Source organism: Hemicordylus capensis, chromosome 4 (genome assembly GCF_027244095.1).
Source record: "Hemicordylus capensis ecotype Gifberg chromosome 4, rHemCap1.1.pri, whole genome shotgun sequence".
Classification (NCBI taxonomy): Eukaryota; Metazoa; Chordata; class Lepidosauria; order Squamata; family Cordylidae; genus Hemicordylus; species Hemicordylus capensis.
The window spans coordinates 57,327,709-57,342,277 of NC_069660.1; the positions used below are offsets into that span (position 1 = coordinate 57,327,709).

At 44.7% G+C, this 14,569-nt stretch overlaps 1 protein-coding gene across 2 annotated transcripts in view; it reads left to right on the plus strand.

The window, feature by feature from the left end:
* SLC16A1 (solute carrier family 16 member 1) overlaps positions 1-14,569 on the plus strand; it is a 97,117-nt gene that overhangs the window by 690 nt on the left and 81,858 nt on the right. The window lies entirely within an intron of this gene.

The window sequence follows — 14,569 nt, forward strand, 5'->3', positions numbered from 1 at the left end:
GGAGGGCAAGCACAAACTTGCTTCCATGTTCAATAAATCCAGCACGTGCTTTGGGGGTGGACAGGCAAAAGGGGTTAATGACCCCCGAATGATCTTCGCCGGGTGGGGAATTGGTGTTTGGCTTGTGCCCATAGCGTGGGGAATATCCGACGTTCCAGTTGCTTGACACGTGCATCTGCTGAGAAGCTGGTTTATCTCGCAGGTCCTGGCTAACTTTGTGAACTCCCCCTGAAAGCGACTTCCAGTGCATACATAAGATGGTTTACAACCTCGCCCTGTGATCTCTGGTGTTCACAATTCCACTTTTCATGGCATTCTTGTATATTTTGATACTGCTTTTCTGTTTTAAAAAAAGTCCTCAAAGCAGTTTATTTAGAACAAGAAATAAAATGCTTTGGTTCCCTGTTCCAAAAGGGCTCACAATTTCAAAAGAAATGCACCAGCAACAGCCGCTGGAGAGATACTATGCTGGGGATAGAACCAAAATGGGGAATCTGCTCTATATTACGGACTGTGGGTCGATTTCCAGTGCTGGATGTTTGATCTGTGATGACTTCCACCTGTTTATGCCTTCACTTGATGTTTCATCCACTAAATGATGAACAGGCAATGTGAATCTGGTTCCAAATCTAGAAGCAGTGAATTGGTTACTATGCAATACAAGGGCATGAAAGATACTGTATGCCATGTGAAAGGGATGAAAATGTATTATTGGGTACATGGGGCAGCTTGTAGTTATTGGTAGTAAATGAAAAAATGTTATTCCTTGAGTGCACCATATCCCTTATCCCAGGAAAAGGACATGAAACCCCGAAGAGCAAAGCCATGCTTGTTTTGTGTGTGCATTCCTGAGTATTTCAAGAGCGCATCCTTTGGAAGGAGAGGAGGACTTGTACTTACTTGTACTGTATCTCCTTCTGGAACATGGCTATTTTACTGTGCCTTTCATTTGGTAACACTTTGAACCTTAATAACGGAGACACTTTATGCTGAAAGCTGAAAACATTCTTGAGTACAGAAACAATCTTGTTCAGTCTGCATATTCTACTTTGTTCTGGCATATGCACGGTTTAATAGTTAAAGTTCTCTGGGTTTAACTGGTAATTCTGGGTTTCATTGCATGACCTGTATTTGGTTGTATGGACTTTAGCTTGATTATGGTTAAATCATGCTACAGAGATTTTTGATTGTGGAAAAGTGTCTCAGAGCCAAGTGATATAAGAAGCACAACTTCCTTTGTGCTGGGTCCTTGTTTCTTCAACATTAGCTTGCTTCTACAGTCTTATTTTTTCTTTCTCTTCCCCAATTTTGATCCAGCAAAAGTGATCTATGTGCATTGTTTGTGTGGATGCCCACTCAATGGGCAGACCTGATAAGACTCCTTCTCCAATGATATAATAATAATAATAATAATAAGAGTCAGTCATGGAAGCATGACTTCACAGCTATGATAACATCACAGAAACGAGTGCCCTGTAATGCAAATATGATAGAGCCATGTGTTTCTTGCAGTTCTGGAATCTCCATAGATGTTTCAGTTACTGCTAATCCAACAAAATGGTTGCTTCTGTTTGCTGTGTTATTGACTGCATCATCTGCTCATTCAATGGCAGTTGAATGACACTTGATCCAAGTGTGTGGATCAAGGTGATCCTGTTGACATAGTATACCTGGACTTCCAAAAAGCTTTTGACAAAGTTCCTTATCTCATAATCTTTATTATGGTCGTTGATCAGCACAAGTTGTAAAACAGTAATACTATACAATAAATGCAATATAAAGAAAATGTTGCAGTATTACGGAGATTAAAATTGATGTAGCAATAAGACTGAGGGGGAGGGAATCTAAAAATACAAAATTTTAAAGCATGATATAAAGCACAAACAGAATAGGTAAAATGCATGTAAGCTAAAAAGGACTCAGCCAAACACTTCGTTTCAGTCAAAAAGCAGTATAAAGTCAGAACAAATTTAAAAGAGCGGATAATCAGCATTCTATGGGGTCCTGCTCAGCACAGAGTCACTGAAAATGCTAGTAAAATACTAGTGAAATAGATTAAAATAAAAGGGCAGCTTATTCCTGCTTATTGAACAATTACAACTCCTTATCAAAGACTCCTAAGGAAACTTAGCAGTCATGGGATAAAGGGACAAGTACATGTGTGGATTGCTAACTGGTTGAAAGACAGGAAACAGAGGGTAGGTATAAATGGAGAGTTTTCACAATGGAGGCAAGTAAGAAGTGGGGTCCCCCAGGGATCTCTACTGGGACCAGTGCTTTTAAATTTATTGATAAATGATCTAAAAGCAGGAGTAAGCAGTGAGGTGGCCAGATTTGCAGATGATACCAAACTCTTTCGGATAGTGAAATCCAAAACAGATTGTGAGAAGCTCCAAAAGGATCTCTCCAAACTGGGTGAGTGGGTGACAAAAGTGGCAAATACGGTTCATTATGATGCACATTGGGATGAAAAACCCCAGCTTCAAGTATACTCAGCTTGCTGATGGGATCTCAGCTCGTTGAAAGTGTCATGTGAGGCAGCTGTGAAAAAAGGCCAATTCCATGCTAGGGATCATTAGGAAGGGGATTGAAAATAAAACAGCTGATATTATAATGCCCTTATACAAAACTATGGTGTGGCCACACTGAGTACTGCATACAATTCTGGTCACCACACCTAATGGAGAACATTGCAGAACTGGAAAAGGTGCAGAAGAGGGCAAGCAAGATGATCAGGGGCCTAGAGCACCTTTCTTATGAGGCAAGACTACCACACCTGGGGCTTTTTAGTCTAGAAAAAAGACAACTGTGGAGAGACATGATAGAAGTCTATAAAATCATGCATGGTGTGGAGAAAGTGGATAGAGAGAAATTCTTCTCCCTCTCCCATAACACTAGAACCAGGGGTCATCCCATGAAATTGATTGCCGGGAAATCTAGGACCAACAAACAGAAGTACTTTTTCACACAATGCATAATCCACTTGTGGAATTCTCTGCCACAAGATGTGGTGACAGCCAACAACCTGGATGGCTTTAAGAAGGGTTTGGATAACTTCATGGAGGAGAGGTCTATCAACGGCTACTAGTCGGGGGGCTGTGGGCCATCTCCATTCTCAAAGGCAGGATGCCTCTGAATACCAGTTGCAGGGGGGTAACAGCAGGAGAGAGGGCATGCTCTCAACTCCTGCTTGTGGCTTCCAGCAGCATCTGGTAGGCCACTATGCAAAACAGGATGCTGGACTAGATGGTCCTTGGGCCTGATCGAGCAGGGCTGTTCTTATGTTCTTATGATGTTTCTCTGCTTCACTATAAGTCAGTCCATGATGCTATATTGTAATATCCTAGTTGTGCAGAAACTTAGGCATATTTCAGGCCTAGCCCTTGCTCAGCAGAAGATAACCCTGCTGTTGGAGGGGTGAAGCGAGGTGAGGGTGCTCTTTCTCAAACCCTTGTTTAGATTTATGGGCTTGTCTTTTACACCTTTTAAAGCATTGTGCTATATTATATAGTAGCTACTTTTTGCACTTTGCTAAAGCAGGTACAACCTTCTGTGGAAGATGTAGCCCAGTGTTCTTCATAGTAAGGCCTGGGGGTGGGCAGTGGCAGCCCCCATCAACCCTAAGTGCCACCTCCTCACTGACTGTTTATTAGGCCTGTGTGAAGCTTTGATTGAAGCGGAATACTGTACTCTGCACAGTCCCCCTGTCAGCATGTGGATGTGACTTGCCCAGTGCTAGTAGGAGTGTGTTAAGGGAAATGGAGCCCTCTTGAACCTCTTCTTCCATCTTGGAAGGTGTGTATGGAGTGCTGGGAAGTGTAGCCCTTCCCAGTGCTTTGCCAATACAGTTCTTAAGAGTAGGGATGTGCTCGAACTGGTTCTGTGGTCCTTTTCTGGACCACTGAACCAGTTCCAAGGTCTGGTGGATTGGAGTTGCAGGGATTTACCTTTAAGGGACTGGGAGGGTGCCCGCATTTTCCCCGCTGGCTCTGTGCCCAAAATCGCTGCGCAGGGCGGCAGCGTACCTCCTTGCCACCCTGGTCAGCGAGTGGCCAGTGTACATGCACACAGTGGTCTGCCCTCTACAGCGATTTTGGGCCCAGCGCCGGCGGGGAAAACATGGTGGCGGGTGTGTAAGAGCACCCTCCCGGTCTCTTAAAGGTAATAGACCTTTGTGAGTTTGTGGGGCATCTATGGTGGATTGCCATGTTTCCTTAAAGTGAATCTGGAACAAAGATCCCATAATTGAGCCTATGGATAATAGGCTGGGAAGAGGGACACTGAGACATACACTATGACCTAGGTTTTCATCTGGAAAAACTAGTCAATTGCTAAGCGTGAACATTCCATAATGGATCATTTGGTAAGTACAGATTGTATCACTGCCTTGCACGATTAGACACGGATAGTACAATTTCCTTCCATGTTGGATGTTTCTGAAGTGCCTTGGTTTATACAACGTTTTCAAAAGCATGCCTTGTTCAAGTTCAAAATTACAGAAGTGCTAAACTGCTCATTTAAGATTAGTACAAATTTCTTTTCATCCCCACTATAACTTTGCAGTGGTTTTGACTGAAAATGCGTTAAAATAAAAATCTGTGTTGCCATGTGAAAACTGATCAAGCGAAGTTTCCTGGTCCTCACAGAGCATTATCCATGCATCTTGTTCTCTGTAATCTAGAGCTGGTAGTGGATTAACATCTTTAAATGAGTTGATCTGAACTACTTAAATGAATACTGAAGAACTGTAGTGAGGTTTTATATAACACTTTGGCAGCCTGATTCTCTGAACTGGAAGAATGAATGCATTGACCAGTGAGGGAAAATCTAGATGATGGCTCAGGAAACATAATTTGCATGAGCAGCTGTCCCTGTGGAAAAATAATGTATATCTGAAACTTGTTGGACTATCACATAGATAGTTTCTCCTTCCTACCATTACAGCATCTTTTTTGAGATCTGCCTTCCTGTTTGTTTTCCCCATCCTAAATTCCTAGGAGCCAGCTTTGCCCAGGGTTTTCCATGCCTTGTGGTGACCAGGCACCTGGTTTTGATGCCTCTTAGGGTAGTACACAAGGCTCTTGGCAGCAAAGCCCTGTTCTGTCCCTGGATGAGCTGCACAGGAGTGTTTAGCACCAGTGGAAGCTACTAATGGGTTGAGAATGGATCACAGTGCTGTCACTAGGACCAGTCCAGTACCACATTACAGAAAACCCCCAACTTACAAACCAGCTGTGTTCCAAAAACTTGTTTGTATGTTGGATGTTCATAACTCAGAATGCATATAGTTCCCAAGAGGAATGACTTGTCTGTATGTGCAGGTTGGCATTTGTAAGTAGGAGACTTAATTAATGTAATATTTTATGGAGCTTTCTTTGTACGTTGGGTGTTTGTAATGGCAGTAGGACAGTACTAGACTGAGCGGATCTTTATGCTTGGTGGAGTAGAGGATTGGGCTTTAATATCCTTATTTGCAGTGAGTAGATAGTTGATTTGTCTGACCAGTTAATGTTTCAGCATCTAGGATGTCGTAAAGCCTATTCACATTAATTTTGTAGTTTTCTCTAGCATTGCCTGTGTGCTGTGTTCTTAAATGAACATGTTCTGCTTACAATATTTAACTACATAGATATCTGCTAATTCGTTGACCTCCAAACCTAAAACATGAATGCTGGTCCTGTCACATAGGCTATTATAAAAATATTTCTCTTTCACAGAAGAACTAATCTATAAAACAAATTATACGTTTCCTGGTACTAGAATCAAAGCATTATTTTTTTATTTTAAAAAGCAGAGCTCCTCACTTTAGACCTGTCCAGATTGCCTATTTAGTGTCTCAAGTACGTATTCTGGAACTGACAATTTTTAATGTTTTGTTGTAGGCTGCAGATGGATAATATAAAGATCATAAGTTTTATTCTCTTTCTCGTTCTTCCTCCTCCCATTTCAAGGGTTGGCTGAATAGACTTAGCTGAATTGTAAAGATTAGATAAGAAGTCACTGAGTGAACTGAACTGGTGGTGAGAGGAAAGTACTCATACTGTAGAATTCAAAGGCAGGGATAAGGCAGGGAAGTCAGTTCTGTGGATTAAAGATCTAGATGAATATATTCTCTTATCCTGTAACTGAAATGACTTAAACTGAGGAAAGCATGATAAAACGAAACCTCCAAACCAACCAGATTTGAAACACTTTGTGCAGTAATAAAGTGCTATAGGGACTGTTTAATAAATATAGGAGACCTGCCCAGCAAGTGTATGAATAGGATATTGCAGATTAACATATGGCCAACCTCATTTATTTCTGGGAGATTAAGTGTCCCATCACTAATTGAAGCTGATCTGTGTAACTTGTGATGCAAATTGGCACTATAGGTATAAGAAGTGGTAATAAGACTCCATAGTTCTGCATAATTGTTTGCTTCAGTAGCTACATTCTGTCATAGGATTTCTTCATGCCATGTCAGAAGCAGCATAATGATTTCTGTGACTTTATAATTATCAGAAATGAAGACATTCTGTGTCATATTTATGAAGGGAAGAGCTTAAGAAAATGCATCATCTTACATAGTTCTTTGTAAAGATAGAATGGATATTATATATCACAAGCTGTTTACACATGTAGAATCAAACACAAAACTAGAGTAACTAACAAGTGATGTATTAGATGCTTCATAATTAGAATTGGAACAGAGAGAGGACATACTCTAGAGGAAGAGCATATTGCACAGTGGTAAATCATATGCTTTGCATGCAGGTCCCAGGTGTCTATGGAATCTTCAGTTCTAAAAAAACCAACAACTTTGTGACATCTTAAAAAGGAATTAACTTGTGGAATAAACTTGTGAACTAGAATTCATTCTTGTCAGATTTCCATTTAAAAAGTCCTTGGGAAGCCAGACTGGGAAAGACCCTACCTGAGACTTTAAGGAGCTGCTGTTAGTTAAAGTAGACAGTATTAGGTTAGATGGACCAATCTGAGACGATAAGGCTTCTTATGAACATCTTCATATGCATAAATCAATGAAATCCCAAACTGTATTTGGGCTTAGAAGTACATCATAAAATCATTGAACTGAGGATAATATATGAATGTTGATTGCTTGCTTACATAGTTTAAGACAAGCTCCCATCTTGTGTCAGTCCTCTTTGAGTGTAAAGGCTTTAATAGCAGCACTGATATGAAAATTATATGGCATCAAATGCTGGGTATCAACAGTCTTCCCTGAATTGCTACCAGGAACAGGATTGCCACTAGTTCTGGCATTTTGCACTCCCAAGTTTTGTGGGATAAACCTGAAAATTGTTTTGTGATCATGCTTGCTTTATACCTTAATTCGACTTTCTGGCTGACATCTCACTATTGAAGTGTGCATGTAAATTGCACATCTGACCATACAGCGAGACTTCCCCTTTAGCAACTCGGCCCTTCTCTCTGAGTGCTCTCTTGGGCTCCCAGAGCCCTTTGTTCCAGCAGCAACACATTGCTGAGGGTAGTGATGTGTTTCTGTTGTGATAGAGAACGGGAGCACAGGAGAGTACTCCACTGCACAAAAATGCACATGTAAGGGAACTGATGGAGCTGGGTGTGTGTGTATGTGATCCTGTTGTGTGCTTGGAGGTGTTATTTACACACACACGTTTGGTAATGAGGATGTCTGCCACTGACTGAGATTGAATCTAAACGCATCCAGCATTCATACAATTAAAGTTGGTTTGAATGCTTCTGTCTTATTTATTTATTTATTTATTTATTTATTTATTTATTTATTTATTTATTATTATTTGTTCGATTTTTAGACCGCCCTTACAAAATAGCTCAAGGCAGTTCACAAACATCAAAGACCCTTTAAAACAGTTTAAGAGCACTAGAAGGCCAGGCTGAACAGGTAGGTCTTTAGGGCTCTCCTAAATTCCAATAAAGAATTCAAATTACGGATGTCTGCAGAGAGCGCATTCCACAGTCCAGGAGCGGCTACAGAGAAGGCCCGCCTCTGGGTCATCACCAGACGAGCTGGTGGCATCTGGAGCCAGACCTCCTCAGATGATCTTAGCATGTGGTGGGGATCAGACCGAAGAAGGCGCTCTCTAAGGTAACCTGGACCTAAGCCGTTCAGGACTCCATATAACAGCTCTCGTTGAGAAGAGCAACTGTCACCAAGCTCCACCATCTGGGATCTGCCCGAGAGATAGGAGCGGAACCACTGCAGAGCAGTGCCTCCTTTTTCCCCAGTGGTAGGAGATCCTCAGAAAGGGTTATGAAGTGCACATGCCCGAGACAGAACTGGACCATGTGACTCTTTGTAGGCGTAGCTGCCTTCCAGTTCCAGTTCTGTCTCGCTCAGGACTAGATGGCATTTGACAGAGCTCTGAGATTTTGCAATCTTTTCACTTCTGACCTCATCTTGGTTTGTTATTTATTCTTTCCCGTCTCTTTATCGTTTCGCGGCTCCGCGCTCCGCTTTCTCCTTCCCTCTATTAGTTGTGCAAGGAGCAGAAGAGAGTCAGCTCTGTATTCGGCGCCAAACATTCTTACTTCCAAATTAACGTTTTTGATTTTAGATTCGATAACTAATTGGCTGACAAACTATTAGACTTTATATTTTCTTTCTTCGTTTTCGATCATCCTCATGGACATTGCCCACGCCGAGGAACTCCTACAGGGGTCTTTATCGGAGGCTTCCCAGTTGCCGCAGTACCTGGGCAACGTGTGGGAAAAACACTCCACTCCCACTATCTCCGTGGAGGCAGCCGTTAGTGGTTCTGCTCCCGCTTCTGCCACACCGGTGGTGCTGGCTATGGAAGCCTCTACTTCAGGCCAGGGACCACTAAAAGCCCTGAAAAAATCGAAGCATTTGGGGGAGCAGGGAATGAAGAGAAAAAAGAAGCGCAAGGAGTCCCTCGCCAAGGCGGAGGGACACAAGCGCCTTAGTGAACGGCTATTAATTCAAGCAGTCTGCTGCCGCTCAAAGCCAAAATCGGCTGGAAATGGTGCCAAAATGAGAGAGCTCCGCAAAAAACATTCAAAAGCTGAAAAGGATGGTCGGTGCTCAGTGGGCGATCTACCGACAAATACCGCGGCCCATATGGAAGTGCCACTCGGGGAAGCACCAGCACAGCCTGTGTCTACTATCACCGTGCTTTCTACCCATAACCCTGTTCCTTCTTCACCGGCTCGGGTGTTGAATGTGAGTAAGGACCCTTTCTCCCCTGCAGCCACTCAGTGGCTTAAGGAGTTTTTTAATGAGGGAACTTGTTCGTGAACCCGGGGTACAGGTATCTATTCAGCCCGGGGTACAAGTAGCTACTGAACCTGATGGTCAACCAGCACATCTCCCTTTAACAGAGCCTATTGCTACCCTACCAGGACCTAGGTTAGGTCGCAGGTGGCAGCCCAACAGGCGGGGTTCAGAAAGGCTTTCATCCTCTTCACCCGACTCCAGCCCTAGACGTAGGGCCATACCACTCTCTGAACTTGGCTCCTTCCTACCCAGGCTTCTACCTCAAAGTCCTAGGAAAAGGCGCAGACACTCATCTTTGTCCTCTTCTGTCTCCAGTGGAAGCCTAAAGGACCTAAACAGCCAGCTCCGATGGTTCCAACAATACCTCCCCCCCAGCCCCCCATAACTCCTATTATCATTCCGAATTCACTGCCTATTTGACCGGCTTCCCCTTTAGGGTCCCATTCATCGTCAGGGGGCTGTTCACCACGAATACCCAAAGACCCAGAGTCAGATAAGGAACATGGAGAACTGTCAGAAGAGGAGGTGGCTCCTCCCATTCCTAACAATGCTAGACTTTTTTCTCCAGCAGATTTTGATATTCTGCTATCCAAAGCGAAACGCATCATCAATGATGTTTCTCCTCCAGAACAGGAGGGCACTACTACTATGCTGGATCAACAAGTTTCCCCCGCATCAGAGACGGTGAGTCCAGTAGTTCCTTTTCCACCTTTGTTTAAAAGAGTGTTGTGCGCTGAATGCCAATGCCCTACAGCATCCATACCAATCGGTGGTATACCAAAAAAGCATTACATGCTACCCACCGATATAACCAAACTCCTCGCCACCCCTAAGATCGATCCTCCGGTGGCACAGCTGGTGTCGGGGGCAATTGTGCAAGCTGAGGGACAGGAACAACTGAAGGCACAGGAGGATAGACGTTGTGAATCTCTCCTTTAAAAAGTGCATGACGTCACGGCTTCCTCCATTAGGGTTGCCACTACTAATTCCATATTTGCAAGAGCATCTCTGCTCTGGGCCAGGGAGCTTGTCAAAATGGTACCCGCAGACCTACACAAGCTCCGCCAAGGCATCAACAAAATGGCCAAGGAAGCCGCATTAATGGCTGATTCTAGTCTAGATAGTATACAACAATCATCTAGGGCCATGCTGGCGGGGGTGGCAATTCGTAGATCCCTATGGCTTAAGTCCTGGAATGTAGGCTATAAGTCTAAGCTGGCCTTAACATCTGCTCCCTTTACAGGTGAGAGTCTCTTTGGTCCAGCCTTGGAGCCTGTACTGGTTGACTCCTGGGACAAGAAGAAGGTCATGCCTGCTGCCCACAGGTACTTTTGCGGGACCTCTTGCGGATCCACACACTCCTTTCGTCCCTACAGGCAGCAGTTCAATCAGCAATTCTCCCCCTACAATCAAAGTTACACCTCTAGGGATTCACGGTTCCCTACGTTTAGGGGTGCAAACCGACCTCAATGGAGACAGCGCTTCAGGGGCAACTCCAGAGCGTTCGCCCACAAAACCTTTAACTCAATGCCCAATTATAAGAAGCAATGACGCCACTCCAGTAGGCGGAAGGCTATTGGACTTCTGTACCACCTGGATGTCCACAGCCTCCGACACATGGGTACTCAACGTGGTAACAAATGGCTACAACATCGAACTGTCTGATACTCCCCACCAAAGATTCATTCCCACACCAAAGTCTTCCAACCCGATCAAACATGGATGCTGCAGGCAGTACAACAACTTCTCCAGATGAGGGCAATAGAACCGGTCCTGTCTTCTCAATTTTTTCAAGGCACCTACTCCTTTCTGTTCCTAGTGCCGATAAAAGACGGATCCTGGCGAGCTGTTTTGGATTTAAAGGTATTCAGTCACTCTGTACAAAAAAGAAAATTCTGGATGGAGTCCCTACACATGATAAAAGAAGCTGTACAACCGGGGGACTTTTTAGCTGCAATAGTTTTATTGGAGGCCTATTTGCATATCCCGATCAGGGGTCAGTCTCGCCAATATCTTCGATTCACATACGACGGAAGCCATTTTCAATACCGAGCCCTACCCTTCAGCCTATCATCCTCTCCAAGGGTCTTTTCCAAAGTAATGGTGTCCCTGATTTTGCACCTCCGTCTCAGGGGCGTGCATATACATCCGTATCTGGACGATTTACTCGTGAGAGCAAGAACAAAGACTCAGGCCATCAGGGACATATGGACATCTCTGAAGGCACTCGAGGACCACGGCTTTGTGATCAATGTACAGAAGAGCCACCTCGAACCATCTCAACAATTAGTCCACTTGGGGGCCTTATTCGACATGGCACGGGGGCCAGTTTCCTTACCACGGGAAAGAAGAGAACGGATCAAGCAACAACTCTGCCCACTTCTCCAAAAGAATACAATGGACGTCATGACCCTATCCCAGGCACTCGGCTTGATGATAGCATGCTTAATTTGCACCCCTTGGGCCAGGTGCACTCCCATCCTCTACACTGGTTATTTTCCCTTGGCAGGACCATATCATGGCGGGCATCAAGACTCTTATCACGGTCCCGCGAAGTGTCCGGAGATCATTACTGTGGTGGCTATCGCCAGCCATCACATGAGGACACCTACTGGAGGAACCTCCATGTGTAGTGTTGACCACGGACGCCAGCCTGTCCGGCTGGGGAGCCCATTGCCAGAACCAAGTCACTCAGGGCTCATGGTCACAGGAGGAAACACAGCAACCCATCAATTGGCTGGAACTGAGGGCTGCTCGTTTGGCACTCCTCAACTTTCAGGACCTTCTCTATCACCAACACGTGCTAATAAGAACAGACAACGTGACAGTGAAGGCCCATATCAACTGGCAAGGGGGCACCAGATCTCGAACATTGATGGAGGAGTCAAACCTATTATTCCATTGGGCAGAAGTCAACCTCCTATCCATTTCAGCAGAACACCTGAAGGGGGAGGAAAACGGCCTGGCGGATTGGCTGAGTCGCAGTGCGTTGGACCCAGGGGAATGGTCCATACATCCCGAAGTATTTGCCCAATTAGTACTACAGTTCTGACTACCACGAGTGGACCTGTTTGCCTCAGACAAAAATCACCAGCTACCACGTTATTTCACCAGATATCACTCCCACTTAGCGGAGGCCACGGACAGCCTTCACTCTCCTTGGCCGAAGGGCCTTGTATACGCCTTCCATCCGATACCCATCATCATGAAGGTAGTCTGGAAAGCGATTCAGGAGAAAGCAGACATCATTCTTGTGATTCCTCATTGGCCTTGCAGACCGTGGTTCTCCACCGTGGTCGAACTGGCTGTCAGCCCCGCTTGGTTCCTACTACTATGTCGAGACCTCCTCCTTCAGGGAACTCTACTGCATCCAGAACCTCAATGGCTTCAACTCTCCGCTTGGAGATTGAACGCTCGAAATTAGCGGCAAAAGGTTATTCGGGGGTAGTTCAAGACACGATTTTGGCATTCAGACGTGCGTCCACGCATCGTATCTACCAGGCTACGTGGACCTCGTTCCTCAGTTGGGCTCACCAAAACAAGATTGAACCCATCACGGCAGGTGTTTCCGAGGTACTGGGTTTCCTACAGGATGGCCTAAGGCTACACCTTCGACCTTCCACATTACGTCGGCAGGTATCAGCTTTGGCCTCGGTCCTGGATCTTTCTTCTGACAACCAGCATTCTATCCATCCACACATTACTAGATTTCTTCGAGGAGCCACAAATCTGGCTCCACCTCCTGTCAGACGTTTCCCCTCCTGGAACCTCAACAGAGTTCTAAATGCACTCACTAAGGCGCCTTTTGAGCCCATTTCTTCTATTCCTTTGAAAATTTTGTCCAGGTGCTGTTTTTGGTGGCGATCACCTCCGCGCGCCGGGTCTCCGAACTCGGGGCCCTATCTTCAAAGAAAGAATTCTGCACATTTCGGGACGATGCTGTTATTTTGAGATTAGATGAAACTTTTCTACCAAAGGTTAACTCACTGTTTCATAGATCTCAGGTCATTGTCTTACCCTTCTTTTGTCCATCACCTACCCATAGGAGGGAGAAGCTATGGCACAAATTAGATGTTCGTAGGGCTTTGCGTACTTACCTTACCTTACCTTAGAAGGACCAAGGATATCAGGAAATCTGACACCCTGTTTGTCTCCTCCTATCCTCAGACTTTGGGAAACAAGGTTTCAGGGTCCACTTCAACAGGCTGGATTCGGGCCTGTATACTTCTAGTGTATTCGTCTCTCCACTTACCTCCACCTGGGGCAGTCACTGCTCACTCAACCAGGAGTCCCGCCACCTCGGCGGCTTTTGCAGCTCATGTTCCGCTGACTGAGATTTGCAGGGCGGCCACCTGGTCGTCCGTCTCTCCATTTATTAAACACTACAAAATTTTGGGTTTCAATGGAAGTCAGGCGGCCTTCGGTCGTACGGTTCTCCAACAAGTATTATAAATACATCCTACCCGACCCAAGGACAGATGTCTTTAGCTTGGGCACGTCCCTTTCTGAGAATCTCCTACCACCGAGGAAAAAGGAACATTGGTCTTACTGTGAAGGGTTCTTTTTCCTGGTGGTAGGAGATCCTCAGCCCCACCTGGATGTATCTAACACTAAGAGGGGTGTGGTTACTGAATGAAAAATAATGGTTATAACAGACGACTCTCAGGGTTTTCAAGAGTTAGTTTTAAATGTTCTCCACTGTTACTTCTACACTGAATCTGACTATAAGGCACGCAGCTCTCTATCTCTACCTATCTCTCTCTACAACTCATACATTCCTCACTCAACAATCCTGGAACTTGAAGGCAGCTACGCCTACAAAGAGTCACATGGTCCAGTTCTGTCTCGGGCATGCGCACTTCATAACCCTTTCATAATCCAGTAAGACCAATGTTCCTATCTCCAACTCCGCCAGGTGACCCAGAAGGATACCATGATCGATGGTATCGAACGCCCATACTCCCTCTGTCGATTCCCCGGTATAGGTCATCTATCAGGCCGACCAAGGCAGACTCAACCCCATAGCCAGCTCTAAAGCCTGTTTGAAATGGGTCTAGATAATCAGTTTCCTCCAAAACCGCCTGGAGCAGATAACCATTAACAGTAGTCTAATCCTAATGTCTTGACTGAGATGCTTTACAGAAAACTACTGAACAAAAATAGTCTTTTGGTTATGGATGGATGTTATAGTTAAGGTAAAACATGAATCTCACCTTTATTACCATCCCTGTGAACTTTAAATTATTATTATTATTATTTTAAATTTAAAAACAGCTGGTACTATTTGTGTTAAATTATGTTCTTGTTGCTTCTGTTATAAACCAATGG